The 25,535-nt window shown below is 45.8% G+C and overlaps 1 long non-coding RNA gene across 1 annotated transcript; it reads right to left on the bottom strand.

Annotated features, from left to right (window-relative positions):
• Positions 1–3,093: 3,093 nt before the first annotated feature.
• Positions 3,094–8,759, bottom strand: LOC146201524 (uncharacterized). Its single transcript, XR_014703553.1, has 2 exons — positions 7,892–8,759; positions 3,094–5,475 (listed from the first exon to the last, which is right to left on the bottom strand). It is a non-coding gene; the product is annotated as an uncharacterized LOC146201524 (long non-coding RNA).
• Between the last annotated feature and the right edge of the window lie 16,776 nt (positions 8,760–25,535).

The following is a 25,535-nucleotide window of genomic DNA, read 5'->3' as shown; positions in this document are numbered from 1 at the left end:
TTCGTTTTCCCCCTCGCGCCGCATCCGTTTGTTGGGATCGGATATACGCGGTCTGGACGCATGCCAGGCTGTCACTTTGGGTTTATATTATATAGGCTCATGCTCTACTGCGAAAAAGAGAGCCACCTGTAACCATGGTCTGGACGCATGCCAGGCTGTCACTTTGGGTTTATATTATATAGGCTCATGCTCTCTTCGATTGTTCCCTCTGAAGTGCACTTTTAGTTTTCATGTAGGCTCACTTTTAGAGAAAAACCACGCAATTTTTTTTAGAATTTTAAGAAGCAAATAATTTCAGGAGTTCCAAAGCTCCCTGAAATAGTTCCTGAAAACCAAGGGTACTCAATGATATCAAAGGCCTGTGTAAACCACACTCCATGATCATCATATTGAAGGGAATGCCTTACCAGCCCAGCCTCTGGGGCCTGTGCCCAATAAAGTATGGATGCATCATGTAGAACTTATGAAATCAGCTGGTAATGACATCTGTTTCAAAACTTCTGGCTTTTCCTATCTTAAAGTAAGCTCGCATTTTCAGTAAGTAGCACATTAGTGGATAGAATGCAGTAATTTATAATAAAAGACAGCATCAGCTTGTCCTCAATGTCCTTTTATTACTCTAAAGCTGAACATGAGCTATGAGAGACATCATGAAGGAGGGCTCTGGGTTAATTTCCAGAGCCCTCTTCCACAAAAGTTCTTCAAGCTATGCAGTGGCACCAAATGTGGGCAGGCAAATTTGCATTTTGCCTCTATCAACAGGCCACAGGCACCATTCCACTCCACATTCTCAAACTCAACAGCCAAATGTCATAGCCAATAAGCAACGGCAGCAAGCAAAGAAAACACTGAAGAAACCTAAATGTCAAAATAAACATGAGGGGTCACAAATGCAGTAGTGGGTTAGGCAAATAAAAAACTACACATACTGAAAGATGTCTTCAGTACTTACATCAATGTCCTGCTTCTTGCCCACCACAGCACAGCACAATTCCGGCAAAGGGTATAGAGCTTGAAGGAGCCATTGCTTACGAAGTCACATGGAACTTGCTGCAAGGTAAAAAGTACCATGACCCAACAAATTAGTGAAAACGTAATATGGTGCAACACGTACATGCAGAGGCTTTGTGAGCAAGAAATAAAGGCACAGAGTAGGAACACCACAATACTGTTTTTTTTTTCTTGAAATGATGCACGACATGCTGGTGCAGGTCACTGCATGAAATTTGCCTCTGCCTGCTAAATAATCTTAAATTATTATTTTTTTAATTCAAAATTTCACTTTGGGATTCAATTAGTTGAAGGGCGATTGCCTACAATGCCAGAGAAGAAACAATGTTGACATCACCCGAGACATACCAACAGTGAAATAAAATAACTCCTTTCACTACATCTCGTCGCCAGCCTGGCAAAAGAGCAAGTCAGCCATCACAGTGCCCCTAGTTACAAATAAAAAAGCATTTACTTGACTTTAACTGCAAGTGCATTTTAACAGCCTATCCATAATCCACCAGTTCCCACTAGGTTCGAGATCAGACAAGCCCTCCCTCTCTTTATGCTTTACATCGAGCGAGCACCTTAATTGGTACTGCAGGGCCTAATACATGCCTGCAACTACAATACTACTTTTCTAAGAGATGTGGAACTTCATTAAAATTCATTTTATGGCCGAAGTAGCAAAGATTGTATTTTATCTTGAAAGAAGCAGCAAGAAAAAACAAGGGTATGAAAGGAGACAATACTGGCACTAGCTTACAACTAATGTTTATTGAAGCACACATGAAATATATAAAGAAGACGAGCAACAACGCAAACCACTCAATCACTGATAAGCAAAACGCAAGACATGAATCACTAAAATTTAAGAACAGTTCCCTATCTAGATAACCCAACTCACTGCATGGTAACATGATGGATGGCTCACTAACACATCCATTACCTAGTTGTAAAATATGTCTAGCTTCAATGATTTCCCAGCTGATTTGCAATGGATGACAGCCAGAATGTGCACAGCAGAAAGAAACTGAAAGCAACCAGTGCATTCTTACAATGCACAGCCAAGTTGACCTCTACCTATATCTACTCAAATGGAACCGTTCGGAAGTTTTAGTGATTCATGTTTTGCTGTCTGCTTATTGGTGATTGAGCGGTTTGCAGTGTTGCTTGGCATTATATATTTCTTATTTGCATCAATAAACATTAGTTGCGAGTTAGCATCTGCTTGCTTCTTTTCACGTCCTTGTTTTTTCGTGCTGCTACTTTCAAGATGACACCTTACCAACTCACCCAAATTACATCCTTATGATTGTATTTTAGTCAGCGAAATTTTACTTCATGTGACACTAATCAACACACATGACCACGTTTCATGGAACTTAAAGCCAATCAATGACAGCCTCATCATAAAGTCTGAAAGTTGGCTCAGATATGCAGCTCTCCATGCCAACACAGCTTGCACAGACATGATTTTCTGTGGTAAACAAAACACTGGGCTGCTGCAAGGGTGGTACAGAGCAAGCAGAGGGTGCTCTGACACTGAGAAGAAATGTGGCATTGAATATTGCTGTACATGGGGACAATGTTTTGGGGCTGTGCAGCCGAGTCTAGGTACGAAAGAAAAGGAGAAAAGTTTCTGTCCCCTTGCCGTGAAGAGTGGTTTGCTCACTATTTGGGCTAGGAGTGTACTGGGCTGAAGTAACCCACTCTACATGGCAAGGGGAAAGAGGTATGTTGCCTCTTCCTTTCTGCCTAACTTCAGCTGCATAGCCACAGTTATCCCCGAGTATAGTGATGTGCTACCGTGATCAAGACTTGTAGAACTGAAAACTGAAAGTAACAAAGGGGTATGGCATGATTAAAATATCTATGGTGTCCAGGTGAATAGCACGCTGCACTCCAGGGTTGCTGACGGCGCATTTACTTATTTTTTATTTATCGCATACTGCGGACCAAACATGGTCCAAGCAGGAGAGGCACGGTATAAAAGAAAGTACAAAAAAACTGACCCTTGACAGCATTGGTATTGACAGAACACGCACAAAAAAGAAAAAAAAAAACGAACAATGAATACTTATACAAAACTAAATGGGGTGAAATCATGCATCAAAATTTTATATTTAAAAAAAAAACAGTAGTTAGTGACCCATAAATATGATACTTCTGCTATTATGAGAACTCCACAGCTATGTAAATTGCATGAAGAAAGTGAACCTATGGATAGCTTGCACTGACAACTCACTAGGCACCCACTGGTGAACCAAAAGTACAACAAAAATCTGTCTAATTTGCATTCACCATCTTCATCATGAAGGTATTGCAGACACTAAGCACAGTTCACCATCATAGCACTTATGATATCATATCCAAGCCATCTATAAAAGTTACCCAGATTGTCACATGAACATTTCAGCAGAGATATGACTTTCCAAGGGTCATATTATGACACTGACCAAATTCTCATGAAAAAAAAAAAAAAATAATAAGACCAAATCAGCACCTTTCTCGGTGCATGGGCGTGAGATATGCTTTTACACTTCTTTTCGTCGACTGCTACTGTTTCAGGGAAAGGGGTCATCAAACTAAGTAACCTGAGTAGAGTTGCAAACAACGAAATTTAGGAGTGTGGTGAGGGGCAGACTTTGTGGCATTGCGAAGGTACTCTACTAATGCTAACAGTAGGCAGCCTTGATTTGATCATGGGGTTCAACATGCCAAAGAAACTTTGACTTCGAGGGTCAGCCATTGTAGACAGCTCTGGATAATTTCGACCATCTACGCTTCTTTAATGTGCACTGACACTATAAAGCACATGGGCACCTAGCATTTTTCCACCATCGAAATGTAATCATCCCAGCTAAGACTGAGCCCGCGTCACCCAGCTCACTAGACAAATGTCTAAACGCTGAAGCTGCCACAGTAGGGTGTAGGCAGCCTTGAGGCAGGGTTACATTTGCAGGCATGTTTTGTACAAGCCAAGCTTATATAAGCTAGGTATGGCCAAGCTGTGGCTCATGAGTAGCATGAGGCTCCTTGCAAAGTCCAGGTGCAGTTCACGACTGCTTGGCACCTGTCCAACTCTCACCATTCACAGTATTTCTGCATCTACAGCCAGCTTCTTTTTATTTTTTAGGAAAAAACAAAACAAAAATACAGCCAGCTCCTCTGTTCTTTCTCCTTTAAGTTCCAAACGACCTATTGTTTAGAATTCTTTTGAACAACGAAACAATATGCCACCCTTATGGACATACATCTAACAGAGCTGCTCACGACTGTAACCATGCTCATTCGAGAATTTCAATATGCTTGCTTTACAAATGGGGCAGTAGAGGCATATTAACAATCGTGGCATGAGTTCTTCACTGTGACCACCAGCTTTGTTAAATGAAAAAAAAAAAGTCATTCTTATCATTTACTTTGCTCTTTGTAAAATGTTGCCTTTTTAGTCAAGAGTTCTCATTAAAGGTATGGCAGCAGTTGTGTAGGACCATAGCTAAAGAGCTGTCTGACATATGCCCGCATTGTGTTAGCTTGCTCGTACATTGAACTGAGCCTTAGCAAGCTTCGCGGTGATGCAAAGAGATGTTTGCCCATGCTAACATCTCGGCATTTCCATAATGGCGCAGATCAGTGTCTTCACTCTACTTGTGCTATGAGCATTCCTGTCATTAGCACATATTGAAAGTAAAAAGGATGACAGCAGGCAATGCGACATATGCCAGCAGAGACACGTTCACCTGCTTTTCCTCTGCACATACAGTGAATTACAATCCCACAAGTGAAGTGGTCTGCCTGCTCCGCAAAAGAGCACCTGCATCCAGTACAGATTGTGTCCCGATTGCGTTTGGAACTCATGCCAGCGCAAGTAGGTGGTGCCCATGAACTGACAGAAGAATTGCCTGTTATTCTGTGTGCTAGCCTATGCTTCGTCTACACGTGCCAGCTGTTTTTAAACCTGTAATAGGTCTGCATTTCTCCCGCTGCTTCTTGGGATGGCAATAACATCAACAGTTTATGCCATTCTTTCGTATAGCCGAGTGCGGGCAAGCAGGGTAAAATTTCTTTGGCACTATTCTCAAATAAAAGGAAGTCGCAGTTCACCATTTTCACTGTTTCAGAGTTCAGGAATGGCTTTAAGATCATGAATAGCACATAAAGATGATTTCCGCACAAAATCTTCTAGTCACACTCCGAGCTGAGGTCTTTAAAAAAGATTATTGCACAATACTGCTACTCTTAGACTTGCTGTCCTCAAGAGTAAGCACTAGTTCATGACAGCAATTTGCATTCATAGCAGTGGCAAGTAATGATCATCTATTATGGAGCACAGAGGGCACAGTCAGCACAGCAGAGCATGCTACTGGAAATAGAAGGTGCAGCTGAACAAATACTCAAGCAAACTTCTAGCCGGTTCTGTTGATTTCGGAAGAACAATCCACTGCTCCAGGGACCGATCTTGGCTCAGCAATCGCTCCCCATCTGCATTGGGAAGATGGGACTTGTGTTCCGGATCTGCATTTGGAATACAGTTACTCCAAAAAGAGCAGAAAATAATGTTCTGTAAGTCACTAAACCCTATGATTGGAATTGACCATTAGTAAAGTCTTGTCATCTATCACCTCGATCTGCTCATAATTTAAGTAGCATTATAAAAGTCTGCGATTCTGCAGGAACCTCTGATCTCACACCAAGAATTCAGTGCCCATAACAGGCACAACGCGCATCTAGAGATGCCAGGTAATGTAACTCGAAAGAAATGTTATGCTAACTGTTCTTTACCTACTAAGAGAGCAAACAGTATTTCTGTCATCGAACCTTCTTTTAAACAACTATTTCATGGCAATGGCAAAAGGCATTTCGAGTCAACTGGAGGTCTAACCTAGTACAGTGGCGATGAACGAGCCCCTGAGCCTGCCATGTGCCAAGGCATAAATGCACTTCACTGCAATGTACGAGTAAACAAGTGGAAGGCTGGAAGCTTGAACAATCTGTTTCCAGTAAACAGTGACGTTTGGGTGGTTAGGTTGGAATACCAAGCAAGCACTCTGCCCATAGCTTCATCTACTAGATTTCCTCTCAAAGGTATAACCAGCAAACAATGTCTGCAACTTAAGCCAGGAGTACAATCCCAGCATGTTCTGAAGACTTCGATCATCACATTGACTTTTTAATCATGCCAGTCACCTCAACATCAAATCAAAGCAATATATGTGGCAGCTTATGGAACCCTCGCAGATACAAAACACACCGAGAAATGCAAGCCAGTTAGTCTAAAGCCAGCCTATCATCAGCATATTGTTCATGGCCTTCACAGTGCCACCAAGTTTGCTCCCTGACCACCCTATGAACATGCAGTGTTTGCACCCCAACTCGGGTTACACAAAATGTGGCGGCTCTTTAAACAAAATAGGAGCAGTGCACCAAGAAAGGCAAAAGTTCGTCCCTAGCTCCCATTATGTCAACTGAAGAATGTGCAAAGTCGGACAAGAAATATGGATTTCTGAAAACATGTATTCTGTATAGAAATATGAGTGATACCTAGGAATCTAGGAAGATAGTGGTACCAGTGCAGTAAGCAGTCTGCCCCTTGTGCATCATGAAGGGCCAATGCTCTCGAACTTCCAAACCCTTCATCATGCCAAAACATGCTCACCCGATCAATTATGAATTGTGAAAGGCTACACACTCTAAAGTGGAAACAGTTCCATGCAAAAAAAGTAAAAAGAAGCCAAATGCAGAATGTGATGTGACTGTTCAAACAATGTCTGGAAGTGCATGTGGCAACCAAGCAATTCATAAATGTGGTAGCCATTCATAATCTAGATCCAGACACAACACTAACTCCATATCAACTCTACCGTTGCTTCTACAAAACATGCATAAATTTAAACGAAAACACCACAACTGAATGATACTTTAATCAAAGGCTTGTTTTGCTTGGAATTCTGCATGCACTCTTCATTTTGAAACTTGCATGAATTTCATATTCTCACATCTGTGATGAATCAGTGGTATACTGAGTACGGAAAAACTGCACATTCTGATTCACATTTCATATTAGAGAAGATGCCAATGGGGCATCTCAGCACTAAGTCAGATTTTTTTCGCTTCATTTGTAAATAATTAAACAAGAAAATCAATACTATTGGTACTGTTGAATGCATAATTACCTTTACACCTTACTGACATGTCTGGACTGAAAGTCTGAGTTTGGTGTCTTTTATATGCGCTTAGTAGTTTTTGGGGATTACTTCAGTCACGACCAAAGTATGAAAAAGAAAATATCAAGCCCAATACAGGCGAAAAAATTCAAAATAGCTAAAAACGTTTTTTTTTTTTTTTTCCCTTCTACTACCCAAGGCTCGACAATGGAGTTTAAGTACGGTTGCTGCTGAATCATACTGCCGTCGCATGTTCGCCGGCTCCATACCTCGTAATCCGCAATATTTATGGAACATATGAATAATTCTAGCCCTGTAGTAACGCAGGTAGGTTTTACCGCTTATTCAATCCGTGTAGTTGCAACTGCACAAGCGCCGGATCTTCAACTGCAGCGCAACATAAGGCCCGGGTCGAGGCACTTGGAACTGGCCCATTCTAAATTCTTGCCGAAGGCTGAATTGCAGTAGGCGCCAGCATCGTGCACCCCGCAATGGTCTTACGAGTGATGATTTGTACGGCATATTCTACTCTGAGCGTGCAGCCCCTGGCACTAACTGTCTCTTTTCCTAGACACAGCAAACGCATTCACCCTTCCCTCGTCAAAAGCAAACTACCGTATGTTATAATGACATGCGCGTCTTGATGTTTACGAACTAGCGCTGTGTTGGCATGCATCATCAGTTCTGCGCGAAGTTTTTAGGAGAATGTACAGGGAAGATGGAAATTAACTTACCTCCGAGATGTCATATGTATGCCGGGTGGTGGCCGCCCTCCAATAGTCCCGTCGTCAGCGCAGTGTTTGCAGTGAGAGCGCACAAAGGAAACGCACTACCTGTCGGGCACGCGAGCACACTTTTTGCACAGGTATTCACACAACCTTACCACGCTTCTGCACATCGCACGAGCTATTTTGTTGAGCTCTGTGCCTCGTATATCTCGAAATAATGAAGCCGCAAGCAGCAAGGTCCCCAACAGCACACAAGAGAAAAAGGCGCGACTAAAGTAGGGGCTTTAGGCGCGACGACACTCTAACGCCACCTACTCATAATGGCTACGGCTAGCACTTCGATCCGCTTCGGCTGCCTCGTCTGGTTTCGACTTGTTTCGGTTTCGGAAGTCGCTGACCTAACGACTTTGCTGCTCGCCGAACAGTGGCAAGCACGATGTCGGGCGTCTACGCGCTAACGCTGCATGTTTGTCGTGTATACGCGCCTGTAGTTTGTACATTCAAAAATTAGCAGTGCTAGCGAAAGACCACCGTGAGTTTCGCTTCTTTTCTCGCGATGCTGGACAAACTAACTGCGTGCTTTGCTTGTCATGGACGTTAGGTTGACGGCGGTCTGTGGTTCGGCGAATCGGAGCTTTGGCCCAAATTCATTGCCATGTTCCTTGCGAAAACTCCTGTTCATAAACAGTTACAGTGGCAATTGTTTGTTTGTTAATATTGAAAGAATATACGGCGTTTTACAGATCAAGTGATTTGTTTGGAAACAGAAGATGCTGAATTGTGCTCGCTCATAAAAAACAGTGGGCGAGCCCAATTCGGCTCGCCCGCTGTTCCTTTATAGGCGCCACATCTATGGCTGTCAGCTCCAACTGGTCACCTGAGAGCGATCATTTCTTGTGTGATATGTGCCTCACTACTTCAGTGTTTAACCCTTAAATGGTGACGAAATTTTTTAATGCCTGTAGCTTATAGCAAAAGCAAGGACAGTGGGGTGAAAGCCTGAACTCTCAATCAGGAAAGATATGCGATATGCAAAAATAGCTTACCGGTCAAGCTTCAAGTGAAGGCAGTGTGGGGTGTTTGCACGCTCTTTACTTCAATTAAGAAACTGACCATACAAATATTTCAACTTATCTCTGTGGCCTACAGCATACAGTAAAGAAGCTAAAGCAATCAAGCTGCTCTTTCCATGCAGCATACTGATTATGCACTGCTGGTGGAAACTGCACAACATATATTCATGGAGTTGCACGTGCAGCTTTCCTCAATGCATCTCGCGTGACGCAGCCTACAGTTACACTGAAAAATATGCCATCTAAAATACATTTCCTTGCAATATGATGATTCAGCATATATGTGTATAGTGTGCATAGCTTCAAGATGCAACACATACTGTTGGTATCACCTCTCATAAAGTACTAGGATTTGTGTATCTCTTCATTAGTCTAAGATCACCGATTCAATCCTTTCTTTTTTTTCTTTTTATTTGACATTGAGACGGACAACATTTGCAAGTGTCATTACGCAGCAGAAAGCTTCAATTCAGAGTAGTGCAGTTTAGCAAATTTTTGCTATAGTCTCAGGAAACTTAAAAATGGTGTATATAGGTGTAGATGTGCAAGTCAAAACTCAAAAGGCTGTAGGAGCTGTTTTGCTCAGCCTATCCTTGTGCTGAAAAAGAGAGTCAGGCTGGTTGGTTATAATGAGTCGATTGAGTGAACAGTGCTCTAAGATAGTAAGGGAGATAAAGAAGCAGAATTGTTGTCATCTTCTCTCCCATCCCATCTGTTAGTGCTGTTCAGTCGTTTAAGAATTGTCTTTCTGTGGTCTTTACAAGTGAATATGAGCTCGTGAAGTTTAGTACTGGAGTTGGCTTTCACATTTCTGCTATCACATTTGCTTTTCCTTCTACAGATGAAACTCGAAGCCAGTTCTTCATACAAACTTGTGATGCCTAAAGGTGGTAATAGTGTGCAGTTATAGTGAGTTGTCTCCATTCATATGCAAAACACAATGTAAGGGAGATTTTGATCGCCAGTTTGACCGTCATCTACTTGGCAGGCAACACATCAATGTTGTGCACACAGCCTTTGTCGTGCATCTATGGCTTCGTCCAACTTTCAGAAACGAATGGTTGAAAGAGAAGCAAATGATGCTATTAGATCTAGTTGAAGTATCTCGCTTTTGACATTGTTTTACAGTGAGCTCGATATGTCGAGTAGTTGCTCAGCGTGCATGTTGTCATATAAAGATTTCTGCATAATGAAAGGAAGCAAGCACTTTTCTACTAATGTTGAAAATGTGCTGTAAGCCAAGACCAAAATTGTGAAATATGAAAAAGTGTACCTGTAGCAAATAATCATGAAGTAATCATTATATGAAAGCTCTAACTTTGACCTCTTTCATATTGGAAGGACCTACACAGTCTCAACGACTAATTTTTTAGCATGCAAGCATGTACACGGCCACGTAGTTTGCATGCTCTCTTAGAGCATCTGTTCACGCACTGGCTCCATGTGCTTCTGCAAGCTCGCACAAATACGTGACCAGCTCATTCTCATTCAATCTTGCACAGTGGCTGTGCGTGCTTCTGTGAGCTCGCTCATGGGCTCATTCAAACTCACAAGAACTTGTACAATCTCATGCGTTCCTGCACAGTGGCTCTACGTGCTCTCATAAATCCACGTTTAATCTCCCAAGAACTCACATATTCTTATACATTCTCATTCACTCTCACACTTTCTTGTACAGCTCACATACAGTTTTTTCAGTAGGGTAGTTTGGAAATCTTGCTGCAAAGCAGAAGTGAGCCGGCATCACTATGGCATCTCTCATTATATGACCCACTTTGGGGACGTTAAACCACATAAACCAAACGAAACAAAAAGTTTGTGCTTGTTGCTGTTGGCAACTTGATGTGAGCCCGTTTGTTTCTTTTCACCACTGTTTAAAGGAATAAACCAGAAACAAGGAATAAATTAGTCTAAGAATAAACACTCAAGAAATGCTTACGAGAGAATTGAAACAATTGGCTCTGTTGGTAATAAGAATTGTGTTGAGGTATTGACAGCATTAGCATACTGGGTGCACAAGATGCGCTGGTACACTGTTATGAGTCATAGAAAACAAGTTAGGAAAGCTCGTCAGTGTGCTGTCGTTTAAAGGTTTTTAATAAAACTCCATTTTGCGAGTTTTTAGTGCGGTGAATTTTATTATATACACGACATAAATTTATAGGCGGCGCGTCGTTGGCTTTAACCACCGTTCGGGGCCAGACGGAGTAGCCGGGCCCGGTTTGATCCAGAGGGATGTTTCGTGTCAGCTGATTAGTTGTTGGATGTGCGCAGCTTCTGGTCACGGGTGGCGGCGGGTCGTTGGCTCTAGCCATAGCGTGTGTGCCCTCAAGGACGCCGGGCGAGTCCACTTCGATGCTTCGCTCCTGCTGACAACCCGGCTGCACGGAGCTACTGTGAGAGACGCTGGGCCTGATTTGATCCGTCTCTTAACGCTAACTGTGGCACGTTCGGCTATACAGGCAACGCAGGAGGTGGGGAAGGTGGGTCTTTGGGCACGGGACCTGTTGACATCATGGGTTCAGGCTGATGAGGGCATATTTTTTCGTGATTCTTCAAATCCCAGGAATATACGAAGTGTGACGCCGAATAAGGGCATGGGACCTTTTCGGGCTGGTTCTTACGGCACTTAAAAATGTGAATACTTAAACGGCTGTGTCGTCACTTATCTTGGGGGTTCAGCGGACGTGTAAAAATATGGTAAAAATTCCCCGTGCATTGCGTTGCTTCATGAAGCCTCCGTAGGAGGCAAGGTACATCTCGTAGAAGCCAGGAAGCCAATGCGCTCCGCGGTAGCCACGCTGGGTGTCTCGAAGGGGATTGCCCTTGGCTGGTCCACCTGAGGCCGCTGGCACTATTCTTCAGGTGGTGTTGCCTGCATAATAATATTCACTCAAATTAGCACGTGCCGTCATGTTCCGCCCGGTTGCAAATGACGTTGAATCTTTTCCCTATGGTTTGTTTCGGACAATTCTCACGTCTTCGTACTGACGTTTAACCGTCTGGCCAAATTACTTGCTATTTCCCTATGTAGACAATCACGCAATGCTTCCGCATGAACCTTGGCATTAATATGGAACCGAGCGCTCCTTAACTAGGTGTAATATCAACATACCATTGTTTTTTTTAGGGAAGCAAGCACAAATCTAAAAAAGCAGGCAGCAAGCTAAACAGCGCGTTGGCACACGACATTGAGAAAAATGTTCAAAGAAATAGATGCAATATCCTAGAAAAGTTCTTCCACATGCGCATTTCCAAGACAAGTGTGAAAAAACAATCTTGTACCTACAGTTCACAATACATGTACCGCGCCAGCATATATGTACTAAATGAATATCTCAAAGCTTCCTCGGTCATTTTCCCGAGGCGCTTGGTCCATAATACTGTTACATTAGGCGGTGCATGCACTGATATGCGCAAAAGAAGGAAGAAGAAGAATCTAGTGAGTTTTGGAGAAGACTATGTTCGAGCAGTGTCGGTTGGTGCCTGGTTGACGCTGCTGTGTTTCTGTGTGCTGTGTCATCTTGGAATAATCTCTTTGCCTTACCTTGCCACGTATCAATATTTTAAAACTGAATCAGCTGAGTGCAACGCATCAACATTTTGTTCAGTGTATAATTAAGATGTCGAGTACATATTCCGTGACAAAATTAAAAGTTGTTTTTAGTAAACGCTAAGTATTTATGATCACCACGAAGTTCCTTTCGTATACGTGTACGTGTAAAGAAGGGTTACAGGCGAGCACAGAACGCGCGCACAAAACGAGAAAAAAAAAAACCGATGCAATCGTCGCCGAGCAGGTAGAAGTGCGGAACGACTCGCATGAGCAAACACCTACACCGTAAATAAACTACTGCACCTTCGTGAAAGCAAAAGACGCGCAGAAGCAGGTTTAACACGCACGCACAACACCAACAGATTGCCGTATTCTGAAGAGAGAAAACTGCGTCATCTGTTCAGGTGGCACCCTCCCGACAAGCAGCGCCCTCTGCCGCTAACGATTGGCTTTCATTGCAAAAAACGCCATTCTCGGCCATAGGGAAGCGCGGGCGCTCGTCACACTAGCCAGTATATTCTAGGCACTATAGTATGGGGCAGTTTGGCCGCAGAAATGTGATTAGCGTAAAAATAAACGCTTAATCAAGCACGGAATGTCGCTTTTTTGTGAGTATACCACCTACTCTCGGATCGTTGTGTGTTTGTTTGCTCCCTGGAGTGAAATTTGTAAAAATAAAAAAGAAAACCGTGCCGCTGGTATCCGAGCAGGCATTCCGAAGTATCTCCGTTCATTCGAGCGAGCCAAATCTTGCGCACCTATGTACGCTTTCTACATTTAGCACAGTAGCATTCGAATGAGCACTTTCGGGATTTTACCACAAGAGACAGCGTCGCTTCTCTCACGTACCTCGCTCTGCGGTTATTTCCGCTCGCTGCTGCATTTGCTTTCGCATCGAGGAATCCGCAGCGGCGCTCGCGCCACTTCGTCGTTCCATGTATCTCGAGCTGGGCGTCGCGTCGGCGCGGCAGTTTTCGACGCGCGAAAATCGTGGAAAAAAACGCCGCATGTGTTCCGGCCTTAACCGGGAGGCCGACTAAGCCTTGGCAGCCATGTTGAGGCTGGGTGGATACGGCAAATACTAGTTTACAATTAAGTGCCTGATCCCCTTCCGTTCGAAATACCGCAGATGTGAAATTGAGCGTCTTATTAAAGTTCATTTCTGCAATAAAGAAACGGCAATCGTAAACTTACTCTGGCGATGCAATTGGATTGCTTAAGATGAAATCGGAAGAGCAAAACCATCTCCATCATGGCGCAAAAATGCGAAATAGTACGGTACGTGCTCTATTCAATTTTACTTTTATAATAAGATTCGCTTCTGCAATTAAGACATTGCAATCGTGGAGTAACTTTAGCGATGGATTTGCATTGCTACAAGGTAAAACCAGAAGATCGAAGCGGTAAAAAAATGGAAGTTCAACTTACATTACTCGCCCTCCGTCGTAACGCTGTTAAGACGGTTCCGTGCGCATCGGTATTTATAGACAAACACCGATCTGTGACGTAAGCACGATGCGGTGGCGCTTCTATCGCCAGCGTGGTCCGACTGGGGGTGAAAAATAGGCTTAGTGCCCATAGGAATACATTGAAGCGAAATATTCCAAAAAGCAGTTTTCTAATTTCACGGGTCATCTGTGATGTCGTTATTCGGCACAGATCCAACCATAAACGCCCTGGAATAGACCGAGGAAGTGTGAAATCTCATTACCAAGGCAAAGTATTTTTAAAACACCGCGAAACGTACCGGGATGCGAGTGAGAGGGCGACCCATAGAAATACATGCAAACACAACGTACCGCAGCATTTTGCTCGGTTCATTAGCGTTGAACCCTTCTCATTTTGTAGGGGGGGGGGGGGGGACGTCTTGTACGACGCCCCGACGTCATGTTGCATGACACACTACATTCTCTTGCAAGTAATGCAAGTCTGACGACTTGCGGGACCGCTCACAGCACGATAAACTGACTGCGCACAGTTGCAGACGACCATGCACCCTCCGTTGTCGCTAGCAGACGCTCCGGAGCTGGAGGCGGCCGCGGTGGGTATCGCCAGATACGCTGTCGTCTGCTGCAATGCGCGAATCTCGTTCGGTTCATATTGTCGTATGGCGTTTGACAACTGCTTTTTAAATGTAATTCTGTCTGGCGCGTATCACTGGAGCGACAGTATTATTAAGCTTATTTACCCTATAAGCGGCAGCATATCAGACTGTAAGCAAAACTGCGCGATTCGCTACACCCAGCTTGCCTTTTGGCGCTGTCTGGATTCATAACACAGGTTATTCGGGGAGTTTTAAAAGTAGACTGCCTCCGTAATGACGCACCCTACTTTATCACACACTTCTTCAAAGCGCTGGTCAACGTTTGATGACCGGCCACCAATTCTGATGCTCTGTGAAATGAGAAAAATGCTCCGGTAAGTTGTGTTTACATGTATTTCTACGGGTCGCCCTCCCAACACCCATACGTTTCGCGGTATTTTAAAAATACTTCGCCTCGTTAATGAGATTTCATACTTTCGTGATGTGTTCTAGGATGTTCATAGTTGCTTTGTACTGAATAACTACATCACAGGTGCCCTGTGAAATGAGAAAACTGCTTAAAATATTTCGGTTCCATGTATTCCTATGGGCGCTAACGCTATTTTTCACCCCCAGTCGGCTGCGACGCCGCGAGCGCCCCCTTTGTTTGTAAACATGGTGTTGGTCTATACATGAAAGCGAAACATTCCAAAGCAGTTTTCTAATTTCACGGGTCATCTGTGATGTCGTTATTCGGTACAGAGCAACCATGAAAATCGTAGAACAGATCACGAAAGTATGAAATCTTATTAACGAGGCGAAGTATTTTTAAAACACCGCGAAACGTATGCGGGTGCGAGTGGAGAGGAAACAGAACTTACCGCAACATATTTTACTCGGTTCAGCAGCGTTGAACCCTTCTCATTTTTTGGTGAACGTCTTGTATCACGCTCCCACATCATGCTGCATGGCATACTACATTCCCTTGCAAGTACTGCAAGTCTGACGACTTGCGGGACCGTTCACAGCCCGATAAACTGACCGCGCACAATTGCAGACGGCAATGCACCACCGGCGCTGTCACTAGCAGACGCTCCGGATCTAGTTCACTGTACTCCGGAGCTGGAGGCGGCCGCGGTGGATATCGCCAGCTACACTGTCGTCTGCTGCAATGCGCGAATCTCGTTCGGTTCATATTGTCGTATGGCGTTTGACAACTGCTTTTTAGATGTAATTCTGTCTAGCACGTATCACTGGAGTGACAATGATCAAGCCTATTTACCCTATGCGGCAGCATATCAGACTGTAAGCAAAACTGCGCGATTCGCTACACCCAGCTTGCCTTTTGGCGGTGTCTGGATTCATAACACAGGTTATTCGGAGAGTTTTAAAAGTAGACTGCCTCCGTAATGACGCACCATACTTTATAACACACTTCTTCAAAGCGCCGGTCAACGTTTAATGACCGGCCACCACTTCTGGTGCTCTCCGAAATGAGAAAAATGTTCCGGTAAGTTGTGTTTACATGTATTGCTACGAGAGGGAGCCCGGACCAGCAAAGCTTTGCCAGGCTTAATCCAATTTAATATAAAAGAAAAGGAGCTAAACGCCCAAAATAAAAAAAAATAATTTAGATGAAAAAAAAAACGTAGACATAAAAATGTAAAAAATGTACATTAAAGATACAAAAGGAAACAAAGATCACAACTGCCTAGTTACAATAGATATATGAAATGGAAAAAGGATAAAGAAAGAAAAAGCGAAACAAAAGCACAAAAAGATAAAGAAGTCCAGGAAAGAAGGAAGCAGAGAAGAAAATGTCCGTGGGTAGCCAAAAACTGCAAAAGAAGAGAGAAGAGAAATATAAAAATTGTGCATTAAGGATTAGCCAATTAGCAAAAAATATAACTTTAAAGTGAATATGCGAAACACACTTCAGCCTAGAAAAAATAAATATATGTATATAAAGAGGTTACCAAAGTCTGCAATGAAATGAGAAAACATAGTATTGAAAAACGTCGCGAATACGAACCGGTGTGACATGATTGCACCGTCACTACGTTGCGGCGAAGCATTCGGCACAACTAGCGGCTGCGGGCGTGGCATTCCTACTCCTTCGCCGCGTCGCGGCGATGTACTAGGCGCCACCAGCCATCAGCTGCTATGGGCGGACATGCCTAACGACAGAGGACGACGTGCACTATCGGTGCCCACCGAAGACGACGTGTCCACGGCCACTCACGCACCACTGACCGTACCTGTGCACAGCAGTAGCAACGCACTGGTCACGACAGTCAGCCCACCGAATGGCTAGATACTGGAGGTGAACTGATGAATCAAACCATCTATCTTCCTTTTTCTTGGGTGGACAACTGACATGGCTCATCGGGCGTGCCGCCTAACACACTCGCCATCGCTTGCACTGAATCGATGTAAATAAAATGAGCACATAATTGGTCATTTCAAGAAAACTGTCAGTTTTTACAATACCAGCGCGCATGCCCACACGGGTAGTTCGGACGCCCTTAAGTTTTGCGTGAGCTTTTTTTTGTGTCTGCGATACCCGTCTGTTTTAAAGCAGAAGCTTTGCTTGCCTTGCAGGTGCCAAGTACTTTGGCGGGCAGAATTTACCTCACCTGCTCCCTCTTGGCAAGTGCTGCGCGCTGAGCGGGTGGAGCTCGCTTCATTTTCTACTTCGCACAACTGGCAAACTATTCGCAACGGTACATATCGGCACAAATATACAACGTTGTCTGACACAGCCTATCAGTCTCCTGCCTGCCCTTTCCCTGCACCGCCGCCGATGGCTATCTGGCTCACCTTGCCCTTCAAAATCCTTCGACACCGTCGCGTCGTCTAGACCCGGTTGTGGTTCCCTTGTGGTTCGCAGATAGCCGTGGAGTAGTCATGTCTTAAACCCAGTGCTTCGGCTTCGTTTCCTTGACGTTCGCAGAGCGTCTTAATTCCAACAGCTTAATTCCAAAATCAACGTTTACGCGCCGTAAGATGCTGTAAAGTTGTTTGCTTTTTGCCACTAAAAAGCTGCATGTGTGTGGGCGCGCGTGTGTGTGCAAATAACTGATGCGCAGGTACTCAATATATTTGAGGCCCCGCATAAGGTTTTCATTGTAGTGAGGAAGCAATCACAATCCCTGCAGCGCGCTGCGAAGAAGCAGACTCGCGACTCTGAAGTCCCGGCGTCGCTTCGAATAGGGGACCAAAGCTGGAGTTTGCTCCGCGACGCCAGCGCTCGGTTTCCAGCGGAGCGGAGAGGAACTACAAAACCTACGCGCATCCGCGCCCGCGCTGCGCGTGGCTGTCTGCGGAGTCTGCGCAGCCCGCTCGCTCGGGAGCGCGTGCTACGTTCAGCCGCGCGTGCACGCGGAGTGGGAGAAGGAGAGTGAGGACGAGGGGGGTTGGTGGCGCGTTCTCGCGCGCAAAGCCAGCGCTCTTTGCCAGTGGGATTTCTTAATTTTGCTTTTTTCTGTGCCCCGGTTGCCATAGAGGCTGGCGGGAGGCATGTTTTTTACCGGTGCTTTTGAAAGCAAGAAATTATGATTAATTGATCGCCCGACATTGTTTTCAAAGAGCGCTTGTCGGCAGGCTCAGACATACAAAAAAAATGAACGCGAATTCGCTGCTTGAAGGCGGGAGGCAAATGACAGGTATCTTGAAGGACTTGAGGCGGCACCTCTTGATGCCTCTGTCCATGTTCACAGAAGGAAGGGTCCAGCCTTCGAGTGCTCCTTCCTTTCCCTTTGTGACTGGTCACTTGAAAGGGGCCTATTCAGCTCTTTGGGGACAAACGTTTTAGGCAGTACTGCCGGCGCCATGGGGCCTGTTTTCGGCGCGTTTAGGATGCGTTCCCTACAAAGGCACAAAGCATGCCGCCTTACCCTTTGGTTCCTGCCGACACCGGCCAGGGGAAGTTCACCGCTGCGGCGCTGCCATCCGAAATCAATGACCTAGCTACCGTTAACGATGAGGGGTTTCTTAACGACCTGGGTCATTCCCCAGAAGCCGAGGCATGCTTTGCGGCAGTTTCCTCTCCACGAGACGAACAGCGAGGAAATGTCTGACGACTTTCCATGCAGACGGGGACATCTCTCCACGGAAACCTTTGTCTTCTTAATTCCACTGTTACGCTGCGCAATTCCTAGTTCAGTTATCTCCTATAGCGAACGCGCAGTTTTGAGCTCCCGAAGCAGGATCGCGTATGAGGATAGGATGATTGACGTAAACTGATAGCATTAATGACGAATATCTGTTTCTTGAGGCCGACCCGGTTCCCCGATGGCTGCTTCAGCACTGCCACTTAGAGAAGTACGACACACGAACGGTACGAGATATCCCCCCCCCCACTTAAAAAAAAACAAGAAAGAAAAAAGAAAGGCCCACAACCATCCCCTTACCATTTCCACACAAGCTTCGCGAAAAAAGTGCGCCCTCATTATTTTCCTTCTGGTTCTTTTCTTTCTTTCTTCTTCCCCCCTCATTGTTAGAGCGCGACGGTGGCCACAATGCGGCCGGAGGAGGAGAGAAACAACCGAGCGCGCGCGCGCGAACACGTGCTAGAAAGCAGCGCGGAGCAGACGACAACATGCTTTTCTATGCGGCGGCTAGCAGACGACGCGGCCGGGCTGCGCGTAGATTTTGACGGGGTCTCCATGGAGGGCGCTGACGCACAGAGCGGCGCAGCGCCCCCTGGCCCAGGTTTTCTCCCCTATACCAGCCCTAACCCCGCCAGACCACCGGAAGAAAGAGAACGAAAGCAAAAACTGCGAACGCACAAAATCTGCGCTCACTCATTCCCCCGGGGAAGGAAAATTCTGTTTACTGCTTGAAGCCATGGGGGAGGGGAGAAGACTGTGTTGGAGGAGGAGCCATGGTGTGGACAAACCCTCAACAAAACTGCCGCGAGCGCTTCCTCTTACAAGGAAAAAAAAAAAAAAAAGGGACTCCGCGAGATACGCGTACGTGACGTGTAGGCTACGTCACCCATGTGTCACGTGATTGCGCATCGTCGACCTGCAAAAACATTCTCCCGCCAGTGATGGCCCTCCGCTAGTGTGGCCATGCCGAGGCAGTTGTCGACTTCTATGTTGTTTAGAAGACAGTCCAGACAGAGGTCGCGCGCCTCATCCATAAGCAGCATATCGGCGTCGGCCAGCACCTAGGTCACATTGTCGTTGTCAATGCGCACCTACAGCAATAATTACCGTAGAGTTAATTCTCTCGCTGGTAAAAACAGTTTCTCGCGATTTGCGCCTCCTGTGCATTAGAGAATGTTGTCTTTCATGGGATCGTAATGCAGGCTGGCTACATAGCGCCGCGAGCCAGTAATCTGATTCCGGGGAACACCTGACCGTTCTGAAAATGACGAACACTTCGTTTTCAAATCTCACGTCTACACCACAGCTCTTGTCACACGGAACGCCTCCGCAGAAACAGTTTTTTTTTTTTGGTAATCCACACCCTTTCTTCTTGAGCGAACTTGATCCTTAGAAGCTCTCTTCAAGCATTGTTAAGCATTGTCATTCTAGCACTGTCAAATCTATTACTTTGAGAGACAGGCAAAATATGAGTAAATTTTCAGTTCAGTTGAAAAAAAAAAGGGATATTTAGTTTTTCCCACGAAAATTGAAAATTTGCAAAAAATAAACACACGTTTAGAAGAGCGTGGACTCATTACCTATATTGCACGAATGACTATCAGACTGCGGATAAATAAATTTAGTCCGTGACTATTGTATCAAATGCATGTGACAAGCGCCAATTAGTTGCAACAGTTGCTAGTGCATGCGTCAAGCCGGGACTAATGCCACTATCATATCTCTTCCAAGGATTTTCACTTGCGCATCTCACCAGCGCCGTACAACGCAGTGTGAGGACTCTTGCCTGTTGCGATTTATCACTAAAACAGTTCTGTTGGCTGAGCAGCGAGAAACTTATGTGTGCCTCGCCATGGACCCATCCGTTAAGAGAACCGCTCAACGAACTCATTCTTCAAGGAATCATTTACACCATGCTTCACTCGCGTGCACTTCGAGTCAGCCAAGCTCCGCGCTGAAGGTATTGAGAAGCCACTACGACGCGGTTCAGGTGTTCACAAACGAAAAGCGACAGATATAGCGCCTTTATTTCCCTGTAAAACAATCATTATTATCATTGTTATTATTACAGTACTTGCATATTGCCCGCTTTTTAAACATAAAATGCTTTTAGTTCTCGCGGCCGGTGCCCTTGAGGGGATGTAGGCAACATTCAAGCAGCGATTTCCTTTCATCTGGGCGCCGCAACAGAACATACTGGCACCGACCGATCGCTCTCTGAGGACTCCGCGTCCTCCCTTGCCACACGCGCGTAGAACGCCGCTCGACGTTGGCCCTTTAAGAGGATGCAGCTCGAAGGGTGTTCCGAGATTTTGTCTGTCACTGCGTTGCGGCGTCAGCTCATGGCATTTATCTCATAAGCAGACGGTTGTACATGGAGCACTCGTACGCGCTGCTTGTCCGTTTCTTATTAGGCCGGCGTCCCTCGTGACCATCGTTCTGAATTTTCACTCCACCACTATCCGAGGTGGTGTTGTTAATAAACCTCTAAAGCGACAGCAGCCCATTACCCGAAACTCTGGTCGCGACGTGTGGTTTGATGGCACCCTAAAAAGCTTTCATGTGTCCACAGAAACAAGTATGAGAGGAACCGCGCTTTTCCTTTTCTGTGAATCAATTAGGGCGAAAACCTTTCTAGGTTCATGGTGAAAATCTCACGTCGGCGAGATGTGTCAGCGAGGTTTTGATTGTGAAAGATACGGCGTTTTTCCTTTCCTGTAAACCAATTTTAGGAACTCAGAGCCCTTTAATGCGTTCAGCGAAACGCTGGTTCTGTTCGACAAGGGGCTCGCGACGTACGCAGCAGCGTTAATAATAATTGGTTAACAAGAAAAGAAGGGCACAGTTTGTCACACTTGTTCTTTGGACACCTGAACAGCGCCGTGATGAAAGGGAGGAAGATGGAAGTGGGAGCGGAAAGAGAGAAAGGGGTGTCATAGTGGAGGGCTTCGGAGTTTTTGCGACCACCTGAAGATCTATAGCGTGTACTGGCATCGCACAGCACACGGAGGCCTCTTCGTTTCACCTCCATAGAAACGCAGTCGACAGCGATCGGAATCAGTTACGGGTACTCCGGAACAGTAGACGGGCACCTTTACCACTGCACCAAGACAGCGGGGCAATGTACAGCAGCAACCCTCAGGCTTTCGCACTTCTCCACGGCCGATGCTGCAGTGCTCTAGGAATATTTATATATATGTAAGCAATTGTATGGCTATGTAGGCGGGTTTCGCATGGACGTGACATTGTCGAAGCATGTAAAAGAGGAACTAGTTCATATATAGAAAAAGAATGGTACCATCAGATAGAGCGTCAAGAAAAGATGTGCAAGTGACAGAATGGTTGATGTGAGCTTATGAGGTAAATTATTAGAGCCAATTAGTGTGTAACTCCGATCGAAGATGGCCGCCAGCCACGCCCGGTTTCGCTTCTCAGCTGCCAGTCACGTGTCTCAGTGGAATGCTCCCTGTCGTTTCTTTGAATGCAGCAGAGTTCACCGGCGTTCTGAAATCGGTGTACTGTAAGGGAAAGGCGCAGTATCTCTTACTCGCGGAACCAAGCAACACGCAGTAGCTGTCACTTGTTTCTGTGAACACCTAACCTGCGCCGTAAGGGAAAGCAGGAAGTGCGAGTGAAATTGAAAAGAGGGAAAAGGGAACCGGTAGTGGAGGGCTGCGGAGTATTTTCGACCACATTGGGATCTTTGACGTGCTCTGACATCGCATAGCAGACGGATGCATCTTCGTTTCGCCATTGAAACGAAGCTGCCGGTGCTCGGTACCGATCCTGGGTACTCTGGCACAGTAGTCAGGCCTCTTAACCACCGCGCCATCGTGGCAAGACGAGAATAAGGTAGGAAACGTTTTGCGGAAATCGATCCGTTTGAGAGGTACACGCCACAGCCCGCCCCTGCCGAAAACGCAACGATTATGCAGCCTCTCGCGGAGGTGACAAGCCGCAACCGGCCGCAACTGCTTTCCTAAGGCCGCGCAATTGCAGGCGATTGCTTCGAAGCGAGAAGAAAAATCATAGAGCGACGCTGAGCACGCGGCACGTTTGAAAAAAAAGAAAGATCACTAGCGGTTCGATGATGCTGGACACCTGAATATCGAGTGGTAGCTCTGTGTAACTTGGCAGTGTGGGAAGACGCGTCGATAGGGGGGGGGGGGGGAGTAGTAGGGTCAGGAGGTCCCATTTCCGCGTCAATACCTGATTATGTTAACTTACTGATTTGCGCTTCGACTCCATCGAAACATGGCCGTCGTGGTGGGGGCTTGAATCCGGGTGCTCCGGTAACGAGCCGAGTGTCTTAACCACCGAGTCATCGCGATGAGTCTTTTTGGTTTTGTGCCGCCTTCATCGCGCACCCGCATATTCGTCATTTTGTTCGACTTAACCGCAAGGTAAAACACTAGACGTTGTGTTCAGCCGGGTGCATCCATGGGACCTCCCTTAAGCCCACTTTCACGAAGCACGAAGCTCTTAAAGGTGAGCTAGCTCAAATGACAGAATCACTCGGCTATACTAATCTGAAGAGATCTGGGTTCGATCTCGGCAGTGGTAAACTTTCGGCGCAGGCGAGACGCAGGGCACCCATCCGCTTTCGGATATCAGTGCATGTTAAAGAATTCAATGTATTCGAAATTAACGGAGCCCTTCTCTGCAGCGACCCTCTTAGTCGATGTAGCTTTGGAACGTTAAGCTGCATAAAAACGTAAGAACAGAGAGTGGCCGCTGCTCTCTACTCTTTCGCCGTGGCGTGGTCTGGCGACTTGAAAATCCAAAAATGAACACAAACTGAAAGCTCACAGTCAAATTGCCATGAAATTGCACTAGGCAATTTTGGGCTTCCGAAGCGAAAGCTTCAATTCGCCATATAAAGCCAACATCGCCGTGCGGACGCGGAGTCGCTGCTGCAAATGCTCTGAGCAACAGGTGCACCAAGCATGACGTTAGAGTTGCGTCACCAGTGCCGCCCACTCCGCAGCCTCGCTGCGCCGAAGGAACTGTGCGCCGCTCGGCCGGCGCAAACTACACAGCCTCGCTGCGCGCGATGCGAATGCGCAGCAGCTACAGATGCGAAGTATCTAACATGCGTGACAGATGCGTCGTGTGTTATTATTTCAGAATTAGCTGCCGCAACAGTATCTGGGGTAGTCGCTATGTATGTGTTAGCTAAATGGGCGACTAACAGGAGGTGAATAAGCTGCGAGAATAAAATGATTTACTACGTGTAACCGTGCGTGCAAGCCTTCGCGACACTCTAGGTTTAACCGGACATAAACCACAGCAAGTTTTGAAGGCGACAACCTTTGTAGGCTCATCGAACGAAATCCCGAGCACGAGATCTGTGCGCGAGATCTGTCATATTCCGCGAGATTCCCAGAAATGTGTTATTAGCTAGCGTTCCTCTCGTCTGCAATCCCACACTTGAACGCGCACCAAGGAACGCCACACGACAGGAGCCGTGGTGTACCGTCCGAACACACACCTGCCGGAGAAAGTGACAGAGACTGCGCCTTAGTTTTCCTGTAAGCCAATTGCATGTAGCACTGCAACGAACGCCGATAAGAAGGCAAATGACAGAAGGTAGGCTTTCGCCATTCGCCTCTTAACTGATATATCAGAGACCCACTCATTTTTTTCCCTCCTTTGTCCTCCACGAAAACAGAACGACGTTTTTTTTTAATAAAATGGTTCCTTTTTTTTTCATGTCTACACATCTCTGTGACATTTCAGAAAGTGCATGGTGATGGAAAGCGCTACCATCACGCCGACTGTAGGTTTTTAAGGTAGCTGCTTGCAAAACCTAAAAGCTCAGTCTCAGCCCTGGTTGTGCTTCTTCCCCGCATTGTACGGTCCTGAACCCAGCGCAAACTTACCTCGCCTGTACAGTAGCATTTGAGGAGGACGCCCAGAGCGGTTTCCGGGACACCCTTGAGCAGCAGCTCCTTGGGTAACCGTATTCCGGGCCGAACGCCGCCCGAACGAAAGGGCTTGCCGTGCACAGGATGGACCGGTTGACCCTGAACATGGAACCATCGGCTGCGCGAATCGAGCAGTCACAGGACCTGTCGCCTCCGGGAAGGAGCGGACCTAGGAAGGTAGGCATGGCTCCCGATCGAGGTGATGACGTGTTGTTGTTGTTGTTGTCCAAATAACTTATGGCACATACCCACAGAGGGGGATCGGCCAAGAATTGGGTAGCAAAGAATTTTTTTTTTAATATACTTGCATAAAAAAAAATATTTGAGGGGTAGAGCAAAGGAAACAAAACGGGAGATAAGTGAAATATAAAATGAAAAGTGGTAACACTCACGGGAGATTGACACTACAATTTTAGAGCAAGTTATGTTTAAATATTTAGCAAGGCAAACGATTTGAGTCCAGTAAAAAATTTTGCATGGCAGTTAACACAGACCTGTGACTGTGCCCAAGGATTGTGGCGCCAAATGATAACAATGTCGGGCTGCTTAAACTAAGGCCAAGCTGTTGCAATGGCCTTTCCATCAACTGCTTTCTCAGCGTAGTAAAGCGGCGGAAAAACAATAAAAAGTGATCTAATGTTTCTTGTTCACCGCAAAATGCGCAGACGGGAGACAGTGCCAAACCAGACCTGTAAAGATAGAAATTTAAAGGTGGGATACGGCATCGCAGCCTTGTTAGTGAAATCTCAAGTTGCCGTGAATGACATAATTTTCTATTCCAAGAATAATTTAGATGCAGGTAGTCATCAGATCTTAAAAGATGTCCATTTTTCATATTTAATAGGACGTTTCTTCGAAACCTCGCTGCGGTGATGTACGCGGTCGCCGGAAGGATAGATAATACGGGGCCATTAAGGGACTCTTTTGCCAAATTGTCAGCATATTCATTTAAAGTCACA

Source organism: Amblyomma maculatum, chromosome 1, assembly GCF_055883805.1.
Source record: "Amblyomma maculatum isolate TAMU_Amacu chromosome 1, ASM5588380v1, whole genome shotgun sequence".
Taxonomy (NCBI): Eukaryota; Metazoa; Arthropoda; class Arachnida; order Ixodida; family Ixodidae; genus Amblyomma; species Amblyomma maculatum.
The sequence above is the reverse complement of the archived record's forward strand: the minus strand, read 5'-3'. Positions and strand labels throughout refer to the sequence as shown.